The sequence below is a fragment of the Dysidea avara genome, chromosome 2 (genome assembly GCF_963678975.1).
Source record: "Dysidea avara chromosome 2, odDysAvar1.4, whole genome shotgun sequence".
NCBI classification, from domain to species: Eukaryota; Metazoa; Porifera; class Demospongiae; order Dictyoceratida; family Dysideidae; genus Dysidea; species Dysidea avara.
Genome location: NC_089273.1, coordinates 48,730,641 through 48,743,468, shown reverse-complemented (window position 1 = coordinate 48,743,468; position 12,828 = coordinate 48,730,641). Strand labels below are relative to the sequence as shown.

Genomic DNA, 12,828 nt, shown 5'->3' with positions numbered 1-12,828 from the left:
GCAGCAGTTTATGGTCGTCTCCTCATTTTAAGCAACCATCGTCAAATCCTTGAGGTACAATTACCCCTTCACAGAGCTCACAAAAATCATTACCCGTAATCCATTGCCGATCAACTGTGTTATAAGCCTCACCCTGAAATAGAAAAAAGGTTGAAGAGTTAGTGAGTGATACTAGGTTAACAGCTTTACGTCTATATCTATTATATCTGTTTTTATAGCACTACATTATGTCATTGTTTATTGTTTAATTAGTATTCAGTCTGGTAGGTTCTAGAACATTCTTCTCACATAATACCACACCGATAGTGAGTTCTCAACTGTACAACACAAGTAGTCTGCCCAAACTAGAGCTGCCAACATTTTCAAGAGACCCTCTAAGTTGGCAATCATTCTGGGACTCCTTTGATGCTGCAGTTAATACCAACCCCTACAGCAAAATTCGCCTCAAATACGGAGGAAAATTTTCCAGTAATCCCTCCCGTATTAACGAAGATACGTGGCAACTACGGAAAACGTCTGTAACCCCATTAGATTAGTAATAATCCGTCGTGGGACCACTTTTCAAGACGTCCAGATGTAGTTACCCGTCATAATACATCGTATATACCTAGTGATGCCCGTCATGGAAGTGCTGTCACGTAGCCGCGCACGTGATCCCAAAGGATACTCGAGGTACGAAAATCGGATATTCATTTAAATATTAAAAAATATATGGAAAGTAACGAAATTCTGGTCTTCATATTCACTTCCGTCAATTCTTTCATACAGCATTCACCGTCCTTGGGATTGCCTTCTCAATTTCTTTCAATTCTAGTGTGCATCGATTGAAAATATTAAAATGCAACAACTCTCAACATACCTCTTTTGCATTCATCACTTTCTGTGCTGGCATAAATCCTTTCATCTCAAAAATTCTAAACAGGATACATTACTATATAATCTGATAATCAAGAATTTTGTACATACCGTCACACTCTCTGCTCTAGTACCATCATCTAATTTTGCTACTACCAGCAACTTTGGTGCCACACTCTACACGCCATGAAAACTGATGCAGGTCTCTCTTATACTTGTACTATAGTCTGCTTTCTTTCTAAAATAGTCAGCATTCTTCCAAGAAATGTTTCACTCTAAACACAAAGTTTTACTTATAAAATAATCATTCAAAAGTGCTGTACATACCATCTCACTGATAGTAAATCTTCCTCTTCTACTAGCAGTACTCAAGTCCGTTCTCTCTTGCATAGTAAACATTTCTTCCAAGAAAGATTTCAATCTATAAACACACAAGTTTTACTTATAAAATAATCACCAAAAGTGTTGAACATCAGGTCTTGCTCTTCTACTAGCACTCTAGTCTACTTTTCTTTCTTACGTATAGTCAGTATTTCTTCTGAGAAAATTTTCACTCTAAATACAAAGATTTATAGATACAATAATCATTAGTATTCAAGAACTCTGTACATACCATCGCAGTGCTGGCAGGTCTTCCTCTTCTACTTGTACTATAGTCCGCATTTCTTTCTTCAAAAGTAGTCAGCATTTCTTCTGAGAAATAGTTTACTCTAAATACAAAGATTTAAAATCTTTAGTATTCAAGCATTCTGTACATACCATCACAGTGCTGGCCGGTCTTCCTATTCTACTTGTACTATAGTCCGCTTATCTTTCTTCAAAAGTAGTCAGCATTTCTTCTGAGAAATAGTTCACTCTAAATGCAAAGATTTAAAATCATTAGTATTCAAGAATTCTGTACATACCATCACAGTGCTGACAGGTCTTCCTATTCTACTTGTACTATAGTCCACTTATCTTTCTTCAAAAGTAGTTAGCATTTCTTCTGAGAAATATTTCACTATAAATACAAAGATTTATAGATACAATAATCACTAGTATTCAAGAATTCTGTACATACCATCACAATGCTGGCAGGCCTTCCTATTCTACTTGTACTGTAGTCCACTTATCTTCCTTCAAAAGTAGTCAGCGTTTCTTCTGAGAAATAAAATAGTTCACTCTAAACAGTGTTTCATACCTAAAATAATCATTCAAGAATGCTACACATACCGTCTCACCACTGGCAGTTCTTTCTATTCTACTAGTACACTAGTCCATATTTATTTCTTCCAATATAGTCAGTATTCCTTTCACTAAAGTTTTACACAATAACAATCATTCAAGAATGCTGTACGTACCGTCTCACTGATATCAGGTCTTCCACTTCTACTAGAACTCTCGTCCACTTTTCTTTCTTCCAATATAGACAGCATTTCTTACAAGAAATATGTCACTCTAAATGCAAAGTTTTACATATAAATAACCATTTAAAGTGCTGTACATACCATCCTGTTGACAGGTCTTCCAATTCCACTACTACTGCTTTTTTTCATCTTCCAAGGAATATTTTCAAGCATGTACCATCTCACTGCTGGCAAATCTTTCTCTACCAGTATTGTACTCGGCTATTCTTCATGTCCAATGTTGCCAGCCAGCATTTCTCAAAACAATATTACACTCTAAATGCTTAGAACAATCATCTAAGAATGTACTACATATTGTCTGACTGGTGGCAAGTCCTTCTCTTCCACTAGTACTATCATTGGGTTCCCTTTCCATCAGCATTTCCAACAACTGTTAATTCTAGATACAGAGCATCTCTTAAACACTATTCGTTTTCACGTAAGAAACTTTTGAAGAACGGTGGGGCGGTATTTCAGTAAGTTTCTAATTAATGAGCGCCGGCAATCTGGAGAAGAGTTACAGCAGTAAGAGACTAAAAGTGCGTTCTTTCCCTTCCACTGCTGCGTTAACATATATCCTTCCACTGCTGTTATAGTCAGGATTCCTCTTCACGAACCATTCCGTTCTGGACTCTTAAACAATGGCCTCGACAATGGCAGCGGACGACTTACTAGTAGCAGATCTGGTACTCAACATCTGTTGCGAGTATCTGCCCATCCATAAAGCTTTACAGATCAGCATACTTTACTTCTTCACGGCCACCTTGTGTCTCCCCTCCTGTCTCGCCGCATGTCCGCCTCGTGGCTGCACGATCACGTGTGTAACACATTATGAAAATTTCTATTTAGTGCCGCTGGGATGAAGGATGAAAAGTACGATGCGGTACGGTGCTGTTGGGTGTATTAAACCATCTTTTCAAGGCGGAATACAACATTCGACAATCAGGTTTGTGTTTTAGTGAACACATGTCAGTGTTGTGGAAATCGTCGAAGTTTCGTTTGAATAGATGAACTAGACGTGTAATTCGGGTTGTATTTACCCACTGGAAACCTGTATCATGTAGATTTGTCATTTGTTTTGTAATTCCACGCACTGACGTTGTAGGTGTGGTATTCGCCTTGTAATTTAAGCACTGGCGACCTGTTTCCAAGTCTTGTATGTATGTTAATTATGTGTTACTACACACTGTCGTTTTCCAGGTCTTGTAATATTATTATTATTATTATTAAAGCTTTACAGTGGCCTGCACTGAAGGTCTGTATGGGTGTCAATTGTGATTTGTTACCGCACACTGTTGACCTGTTTTTGTGTGTCAATTGTGATGTGTTACCACCCACTGTCGACTTGCTTCCGAGTCTTGTATGTGTGTCAATTGTGATGTGTTACCACACACTGTCGACCTGCTTCCAGGTCTTGTATGTGTGTCAATTGTGATTTGTTACCACACACTGTCGACCTGTTTCTGGGTTTTGTATGTGTGTCAATTGTGATGTGTTACCACACACTGTCGACCTGATTCCAGGTCTTGTATGTGTGTCAATTGTGATTTGTTACCACACACTGTCGACCTGCTTCCGGGTCTTGTATGTGTGTCAATTGTGATTTGTTACCACACACTGTCAACCTGCTTCCGGGTCTTGTATGTGTGTCAATTGTGATGTGTTACCACTCTGTCGACCTGCTTCCAGGTTTTGTATGTGTATCAATTGTGATGTTACCACACACTGTCGACCTGTTTCCGGGTCTTGTATGTGTGTCAATTGTGATGTGTTATCACATATGGTTGACCTTTTTCCGGGTCTTGTATGTGTGTCAGTTGTTACCACACTGTTGACCAGTTTCTGGGTCTTGTATGTGCATCATTGTGTGTTGTGGCCACACTGTTGATATATTTCTGAGATTTGTAGGTGTCATTCATGTTACATTACACATACTTGCAACCTGATTCTGGGTCTTGTATGTGTATCATGTCTTCTCACAAAGATGACCTGTTTTGTGTCTCAATAACAGTGTTATTTGTATTTACAGATTGCTAAAAAGCTATAAAAATATTGAAAGAAGAAAATGAAGATCAAAGGATTGAGATTTGTAACTTAGGTATAAACACCTTGGGAATGGCAGTGTGACTTAAAACTTTGGTGAAATTTCAGGATGTACTGATATCTTAGTGTGCAGCAAGTATAGATTATGGATATTTTATGTGCCATTTTGTTTACAATGTACAGCAAGCTATATTTCCAAGGCTCACATTATATGAGCAGCTGGATTAACTTGACTTGTAATTGCTGATATCCTCTACCTTTTTCTGTGATGAGCATGGTTGCTGTACTATGCATGCAATAATTGCAGGACAGTATACTCATGATATTTATTACATGCACTGCCACCAGTGGAACTAGACTTAGAAATAATGATGTTATTTGTGACCGGGCCTGCGAAAACAGGGCATGTGGGCACAAACTACATCCCATCACTCTTCAGGTGATATCTCAGTGCTGGAATAGTATTTTTGCATTCTGTAACTTGCATCATGATGCCAATTACATGCTGACTAAGAGCTGAAAATTGCAATACCATAGCATAATGGTACAAAATGTTACAAGCAATTAAACTGTGAAAAAGTAGGCAAAAATCATGTGCCCACATGCCCTATTATCGCAGGCCCGGTCACATTTATTATTACGTATTTTCGTGATGATTGTTCCTTGACAGGCAGTAGATCAAGTCATTGAGTACATAGGCAATAACCATAGGGAAGTAGCTATGCAATGGTGGATCCAGGACTGGGCATTTGGGGCAAAAGCCCCCCCCCCTCATCCCTCGTCGCCTTTTGGAGGAACCATACTTATGAGTACTACTCAACTTTATGTCAGGGCTAAAATGATATGTAGGTTTTAGTAGAATTTATTAAATTCACCTGAATCAAAGCAAACCAAAGTCAAACTAGCTGTGAAATTTCCCCCAGCACCTTCGTGCGTACTAAGCGCCTCTAACAAAAAAATTATCGTGTGTAGAGATTCATAGCGTTTTACACAGCTTTTAAGACTCCACAACCATCTGGCAAAATTAATGTCAAATCAACAGTGGGACACTACTATTATAAAGTGGTGATTATTTGCTGCTTCATAAATGCAGCAACTAACAAGATAATCTGGTTTTTCCCCACCCACCTACAAGTCAGCCTGTTTGTGTCCCTCCCCCTGCCAGCTCCTGGATCCGCCTCTACTATGGTATACCTTGTGCAGATACGAGTGCTGTGTCTCGGGGAAACCTCCCGGGTAATTTTTGGCGCTGGGACTCGTAACTTGACTATAGAGTTGTGCAATCACTGGGGTGCAGCAACCAGTTTCAGTAACCCATCCAGAGCCATCCCTTCTGTTCGATCGTCATCCATCTATGGTTGACGATCTGTTCGATCGTCATCCATCCGTCTCGTAAACCTCTCAGCTTGATGAACGTAAAAAATTATGACAGCATTAGCTACAACGGCCCGCAGAGACGAATTGATTCTGTCTTAGTACGTCCTTGCCTACTTTCAGCTTGCGAAGACGTGTTCCGTCCTCTTCGTATTTAATCATCACAGCATTACATTCACGTAATTCTTCATAGACGGACTGAATTCCGTATTAGTACGTCCTTGCCCATTTGCAGCTTGCTAAGACGGTGCTACGTTCTCTCCGTATTTATCGTGATTTAAGCTGTGCCCCACCCTGAGCCCAATCCACAAATTCAATTATCTCAAAGCTCAGCTACATATACAAGGGAATATGCTGCACAAACTATAGCCAGCCTTCCATTAACAGAGTTGAATTACACACAGTCAATTACTCTTTTGAAACAATGCTTTGGCCAGCCAGAGAAACTTATCAACGCTCATACCATGCCCTCGTTAAACTCCCAGGACCAGCAAATGATTTATCTAGTTTACAGCTGTTTCATGACATTACAGAAAATCATATTAGAGGCCTTGCATCACTTGGAGTATCCAAGGAATCATACAGCACAATCCTTGTACCAATAATTCTTGGAAAGTTCCCTGTGCCCACATGCAGAAACTTAGCTGGAGATCACGATCAATTGAGCTGGACACTAGATGATTTACAAGCTGCTGTGGCAAAAGAAATAAGGGTGTTAGAGAGTGGGTTATATGCCAATGACTCCACATCTAATTTACCAACAGCTAGGTCTCATGCAACCACATCCTTTCATGCTGCCATCAAAGGTGGACGTCACACAACTGCTGTTAAGAAGAAACCACAGTGCATTTATTGTAAGAGTGAACACTCCCCATTACTTGTACAGAAGTCACCAACCACCAAAAACGACTAGAGATAGTCCGTAAGGCCAATCTATGTTTTAACTGTCTTGGGAATCACAAGGTCTCACAGTGCAACCCGAAGTTTCAGTGCAAACACTGCAGGCACAAGCACCATACCAGTCTGTGTAAACCCAATGATAGTCACACGCCCAAATCTAGTACACAAGGGGCTGATACATAAGTACAACAATCAACACAAGAAGCTAAGCTACACAGCAAGTAGGTGCCCACACAGCTCCAGTTCTACATGGTGTACACAGTAACAAGGAGACTCTGCTGACTGTTACCATACTGAAGACAGCTATCGCCCCTGTTGTTGGTAAGGAGTACGAATACAAGGGAATATCCTTTTTGATGGAGGCTCGCAACGGTCATTCATTACTGAGGAGACAGCAGCCAAACTGAAGTTGAAACCAGTCAACACTGAGAACATTGCCATAGCACCCTTTGAAACTGAGTACTCATCTCCCCAATCGACATCAGTGGGACAAGTCAAGGTAGAAACTACAGCTGGGGACAGAGTACCTATATCTGTGCTTATAGTACCATTTATTGCTGCACCACTGAAGAATTCAGTACATACGAGCCTCCATCCAGAACTTTCCTCACTGGGATGGATTAAGCTGGCACACCCTGTTACCAGCGAGCACAATTTTCAGATATCCATTTTGATTGGAGCTGACCACTATTGGACCTTTGTGGAAGATAAGATTATTCGGGGTGAAGGGCCAACTGCTCAGCAGTCCAAACTGGGATTCCTCCTGTCTGGACCCATGTCTTCTCCAATGTTGCAGTTGAATGTTGCCACCATGTCCACAGCCACCAGTGAAGAACCAAACTTTGAAAGGTTCTGGTCAATAGAAGCAGCTGGCACTTCTCCAGTGAAACCTGTACAGACAGATAAGTTTATTGATCAATATCAGACCAACTGTATCAGCCAATCCACCAAAGGCGCTTATACAGCTCAGTTTCCATGGAAACCAGTTCACCTTCCACTTTCATCAAATTTCACGACCTGTGAGAAACAAAAAATGGCAGTTAATATCTCGTCTGACAGATTCACCATCTCTTTTACATATGTATCATACTATCATTACTGACCAGGAAGCATGTGGCTTCATAGAGAAGGTTAATTCTACCGACTACCCAGCTAAGGTTCACTGTCTACCACATCACCCTGTTAAAAGGAGTCAGCAACTACACCAATAAGAATAGTGTACGACTGTAGCACTTGTCAAAGTAAGGAACATGCCAGTCTGAATGACTGCTTACTAGTAGGTCCACCATTCAGAATGATTTGTGTTCAATCTTACTACAATTTCATAAACACACCTTTGCCACCGATATTGAGAAGGCATTCTTACATGTCAAGCTCCATGAATCAGACAGAGATTCAACTCGATTCTTATGGGTTTCGGACATCAATAATCCATTTGGAACTCTTACAAGTTATCGCTTCAAGGTGGCACCCTTTGGAACGTCCAGCTCACCATTTATGTTGAATGCGACACTTGACTTACACCTCAAGAAATTCCCTTCATCAGTGGCTAAGGATATGAAGTCCAACCTTTACGTTGACAATCTTATTTCAGGTTGTGACTAAGAACAGCAATTCATGGACTACTACATTCAATCCAGATCAATAATGAAACAAGCAAATTTCAACTTGTGCTCATGGTCATCAAACAGCCTCAAACTTTGAGCCATAACTGAAAGTGACCAAACAAACAACTCCAGTACATGTGTCAGCCTACTGGGTTTATGTTGGAAGATGCTAGATGACACTCTAGGATTTATACCTAAACTGTTCCCTTCACTTACATTCTCACCATTGACAACCAAAAGGGAGATACTATGTGACTTAGCACAGATATATGATCCATTAGGTTGTTAACTCCAATTACTATCAAAGTTAAGTTGTTGCTACAAGCTCTGTGGAGATAGAAGGTGGACTGGGATGAACCAATTGATCAAGAGACTTGTGACCACTGGCAGTTAATTGCCTCTGACATCCAAGAAGTGACAACTTATGTTTATCCAAGATGTTACTTCACACAACAGTTCCACCTCACTGCCACCAAACAAGTTCATGTTTTTGCAGATGCTAGTCTAAGTGCATGTGGTGCAGTAGCATACCTCAAGCAAAATAACCAAGCTACATTGGTGGTGTCAAGATCCAGGGTTGCACCAGTAAGGTCCATTACACTTTCTAAATTGGAACTAATGGCAACAGTCATTGCCACTCGATTAGCCAAGTTTGTCATCCAATCTCTACACCTGACATCTGATGATACCAATGTACATATGTAGAGTGATAGCCAGATCGCGCTTCACTGGATTTATGACATGAAACAGACAACCACAACAAAGCCATTCATTGCTAACCGAGTAGCAGAAATCACACAGTCACTCCCTGCTTTTGCTTGGACCTATGTGCTAACTGATGAGAACCCAGCCGATCTATTGACAAGGCGGGATTTCTACCAAGCAATTGAAGTCCTCCCAACTCTGGATTCATAGTCCTTCCTAGTTAACTTATATAGAACAGTGACCCACATGGTCACCAGTTGTTGTAGTTCACTTACGGAACATTGCTATAGAAGATGCTCAAGAAACCAACAACAGACCTCCCATCAACCTGCTGAGACCTGTGGTATCCATGCTGTCATCGATGTCTCCTGTTACAGCAGACTCACTAAATTACTCACTGTTACTATTTATGTATATCGTATTGGCCACAATTTGAAGCACCCCAGTGATAAGGTAATTGGTTCGATCACTGCTAAGGAACTTTCAGACGCCACAATGCTCTGGATTAAAGCCTCCCAACAACTGGAATACTTTGAAGAGATCACAAACCTAACATCAAAGTCACCCAAGCGTACTCTTTTCATACATCAGCTCAGACTGTTCCTGGATAGCAGAGGATTTCTATGCTGTGGGGGAGGATTCATAATGCACCCATTAGCAAGCTGGCAAAGTTCCCCTATCTGCTGTCACCCAAGCACCACATCTCTAGGCTTATTGTGTATGCCACTCATGAGAGAATTCATCATTCAAGAGTTAGCAGTACAGTAACAGCAATTCGTCAATTGTACTGGATTCCAGACATTAGAGTATATGTGACCGAATTTTGGAAAATTACCCATATGGACACATTTGACACCTAAAATATTTAATGATCAAATCACAAACAATAAAGAGCAAATCTGCTTGTTGATGGTTTTAAGCCATTCTCAATACCTTGAATTACAATAAATTTCTTGAAATATTTTTAAATCTGTTCCCTGCTCTTATTAGCAACACACTAAACATGAAAATTCTAATTATTTCATGCACTCCAATATAGGTGATTTTCCAAAATTCAGTCACATATGTGAAGAAACTATTGAGGAGATATGTGACATGTGTAAGATTGACAGGGAAACACTACAGGCTGCCTGGTCCACCACCACTTCCGAAGACTCGAACTGAAGACCTAACCCATTCTATGTTTGTGGTGTAGACTTCAATGGAGTCATATACGCTCATGAAGGAGAGGGTGAAAGGAAAGTGGATATTTGCTTCTTTACGTGTGTCACCACAAGAGCGGTACATCTTGAAGTGGTGCTAAATATGACAGTGGAAAGTTTCATGCTGGTCTTTCAAAAGTTTGTGGGTAGAAGGTCGTTACTGTAATGTAATTAGATACGCACGTGATCTTTGTATAATATGGCAGGTGATTGAACATGTGATGATCCTAGAATAATCCAACATTTTCTTACATGGTGTCAGAAGTTCTTCAAAGAAGATGGACCAGCTTTCACCGCCAGAAGTGTTGAGTGTAGACGGCAATATCGCTGAAAACTGGAGGAGATGGAAACAATGTTTTGAAATATTTTCTCTAGCCAGTGGCCTTTCTGGAAAAGACGCAAAAGTTCAAGCCGCTACATTTCTTCATGTGGTTGGACCAGAAGCACTGGAAATTTATAACACTTTCACATGGGACAACGCTGATGACAAAAACAAGGTAGATAAAATCGTCGAAACGTTTGATCGGTATTGCAATCCTCGCAAGAATGTCGCGTGGGAATGCCACAAATTTAACACGCTGAACCAGCAACCTGGAGAATCTATCGATCAATATGTTACTGACTTGAAAACAAAAGCCCAGACGTGTGAATTCGTCAGTTGAAGGACCGCCTTATTCATGACCGAATTGTGTGCGACATTATTTGCGACAAGACTCGTGCCCGCCTACTCAAAGAAAGTGAGTTAACACTACAGAACGCCTTAAATATATGTAGAGTAAACGAAGCAACTTAATCCCAGTTAAAAACCCTCAGTGCCACTGCTGCTAGTAAAGTACCACGTCAAGAAGTCCTTGCCATCTAGAAACGACATCAAAGTCAAGGTGATAACCCCAAACCTCAACGTGATAAATGTGAAAATCAACACTACCGTCACCAACCTTGTCCGGTACAAAGTGTTGAATGTTACAACTGTGGTCGAAAAAACCATTTTGCTAAAGTTTGTCGAAGTCGTACTGTTACAAAATACCTCAAGAAAGTTCACAGTGTTACACAACATGACAGTTCTGACTCCTCTGATGATTTCTTCATTGGCATGGTACAATGTGGCACCAATAAAATGCCTGATTGGAAAGTAACAATCCTTGTGAATCACCAGAAAACATGTTTCAAGATTGATACAGGTGCACAATGTAATGTCATCTCCAGGCTGAAGTACCACAAATTATGCTCAAAGTCATTACAAGTAGGGGTGAAACGAATATTAAATTTTAGGTATTCGAATATTCTTCAAATTAACGAACGAATTAACGAATTATTCTTTAAGAATTTTCTGAATGATTAGATGCTTGAAAGGGACAAAATCACTTTGATTACTACTAAAACTTTAAATGTTAAAAAAGAAAAGTCCTTTACATGTATTATTAAGATGAAAAATTATATTTTAAAATGACAGTTTTCAGTTGTCAAAATGTTTTCAAGGTTAAATGTGTACATTATCCGATTAATGAATATTTAACGAATAACGAATATTTCTTAACGAATGAATATTCGTACTATTCGTTTCAGCCTTAATTACAAGAATTTCATGCCAGACTAGTTGCTTTCGGTGGCCAGCGACTCAATGCTTGTGGTAAAGTTACAATCAATTGCCAACACAAAGAAAAAATCTATCCTGTGGTTTTTGAGGTGATTGACCAAGACGTTCCTAACATATTGGGCTTGGCTACTTGTGTAGAGCTAAAATTAGTACAACGGTTGGACACTATCAACACTCAAACTGCTGATATCCTTGACTCATACAGTGATGTTTTTGAAAGGCTAGGGTGCATAACTGATGCTTCATACCACATCAAAGTTGATGAAAATGCTCAGCCAATTGTACACACACCCAGAAAAGTCCCTGTCACTCTTCGTCCTAAGGTACAGCAGGAACTAAAGCATATGGAAGAACTGGATGTGATCGAGAAAGTAGAAGAACCCACTGATTGGGTAAATAGTATGGTAACTATTGTCAAGCCAAATGGAAAGCTGAGGATCTGTATTGATCCACAAGATTTGAACAAGGCAGTTAAGCGCGATTACTATCCAATGAGTACAATTGACAAAATTGTTACAAGAGTGCCTAATGCTAAGATTTTTTCTGTTCTGAATGGTTTCTGGCAAATCAAGTTAGACAGACCAAGTGCCAAACTCTGTACTTTCAACATCCTATTTGAGGGATATATGTTTAAATGCCTCCCATTTGGGCTCTCATCGTCCCAAGACATTTTCCAAAAAACTATGTCAGAGATGTTTCGTGATATAGAGGGAGTTGAAGTTGTCTTTGACGACCTGCTGATTTGGGGTGAAAGTGATGAACAACATGACAGCCGTTTGATGCACGTTTTAGAGAGAGCACGAAACAGAAACCTCAAGCTCAATAAAAGCAAGTGCCAAATCAAAAAAAGATTCTATCACATACATTGGGCATGTTCTGAGTAAAGACGGCCTAAAACCAGACCCCAAGAAGATAGAAGCGATCATGAACATGCCTTGTCCAGAGAATAGAGAAGACCTGCAGAGATTTCTAGGTATGCTAACATAATTGGGTAAATTTATACCTAGTTTATCTCATATAGCTTCACCGCTATGAACTCTCTTAGAAAAGAACGTGGAATGGTACTGGCAAGCTGAACAGGCAAACAGTTTTACATCCTTGAAGGAACTGATCACCAAAGCTCCCGTGCTAAAGTACTTCAACCCTAGTAAGCCTACAAA

The 12,828-nt window shown here is 40.0% G+C and overlaps 1 long non-coding RNA gene across 2 annotated transcripts; it reads right to left on the bottom strand.

The window, feature by feature from the left end:
* Positions 1–673: 673 nt before the first annotated feature.
* LOC136247529 (uncharacterized) lies at positions 674–3,461 on the bottom strand. 2 transcript variants are annotated; one of them, XR_010697625.1, is made up of 10 exons: positions 2,343–3,460; positions 2,196–2,292; positions 1,761–2,150; positions 1,615–1,711; positions 1,469–1,565; positions 1,313–1,410; positions 1,183–1,256; positions 967–1,130; positions 860–914; positions 674–810 (listed from the first exon to the last, which is right to left on the bottom strand). It is a non-coding gene; the product is annotated as an uncharacterized lncRNA (long non-coding RNA). The 2 variants fall into 2 exon arrangements; XR_010697624.1 differs by having other exon boundaries at positions 1,183–1,410; positions 2,343–3,461.
* Positions 3,462–12,828: the final 9,367 nt, after the last annotated feature.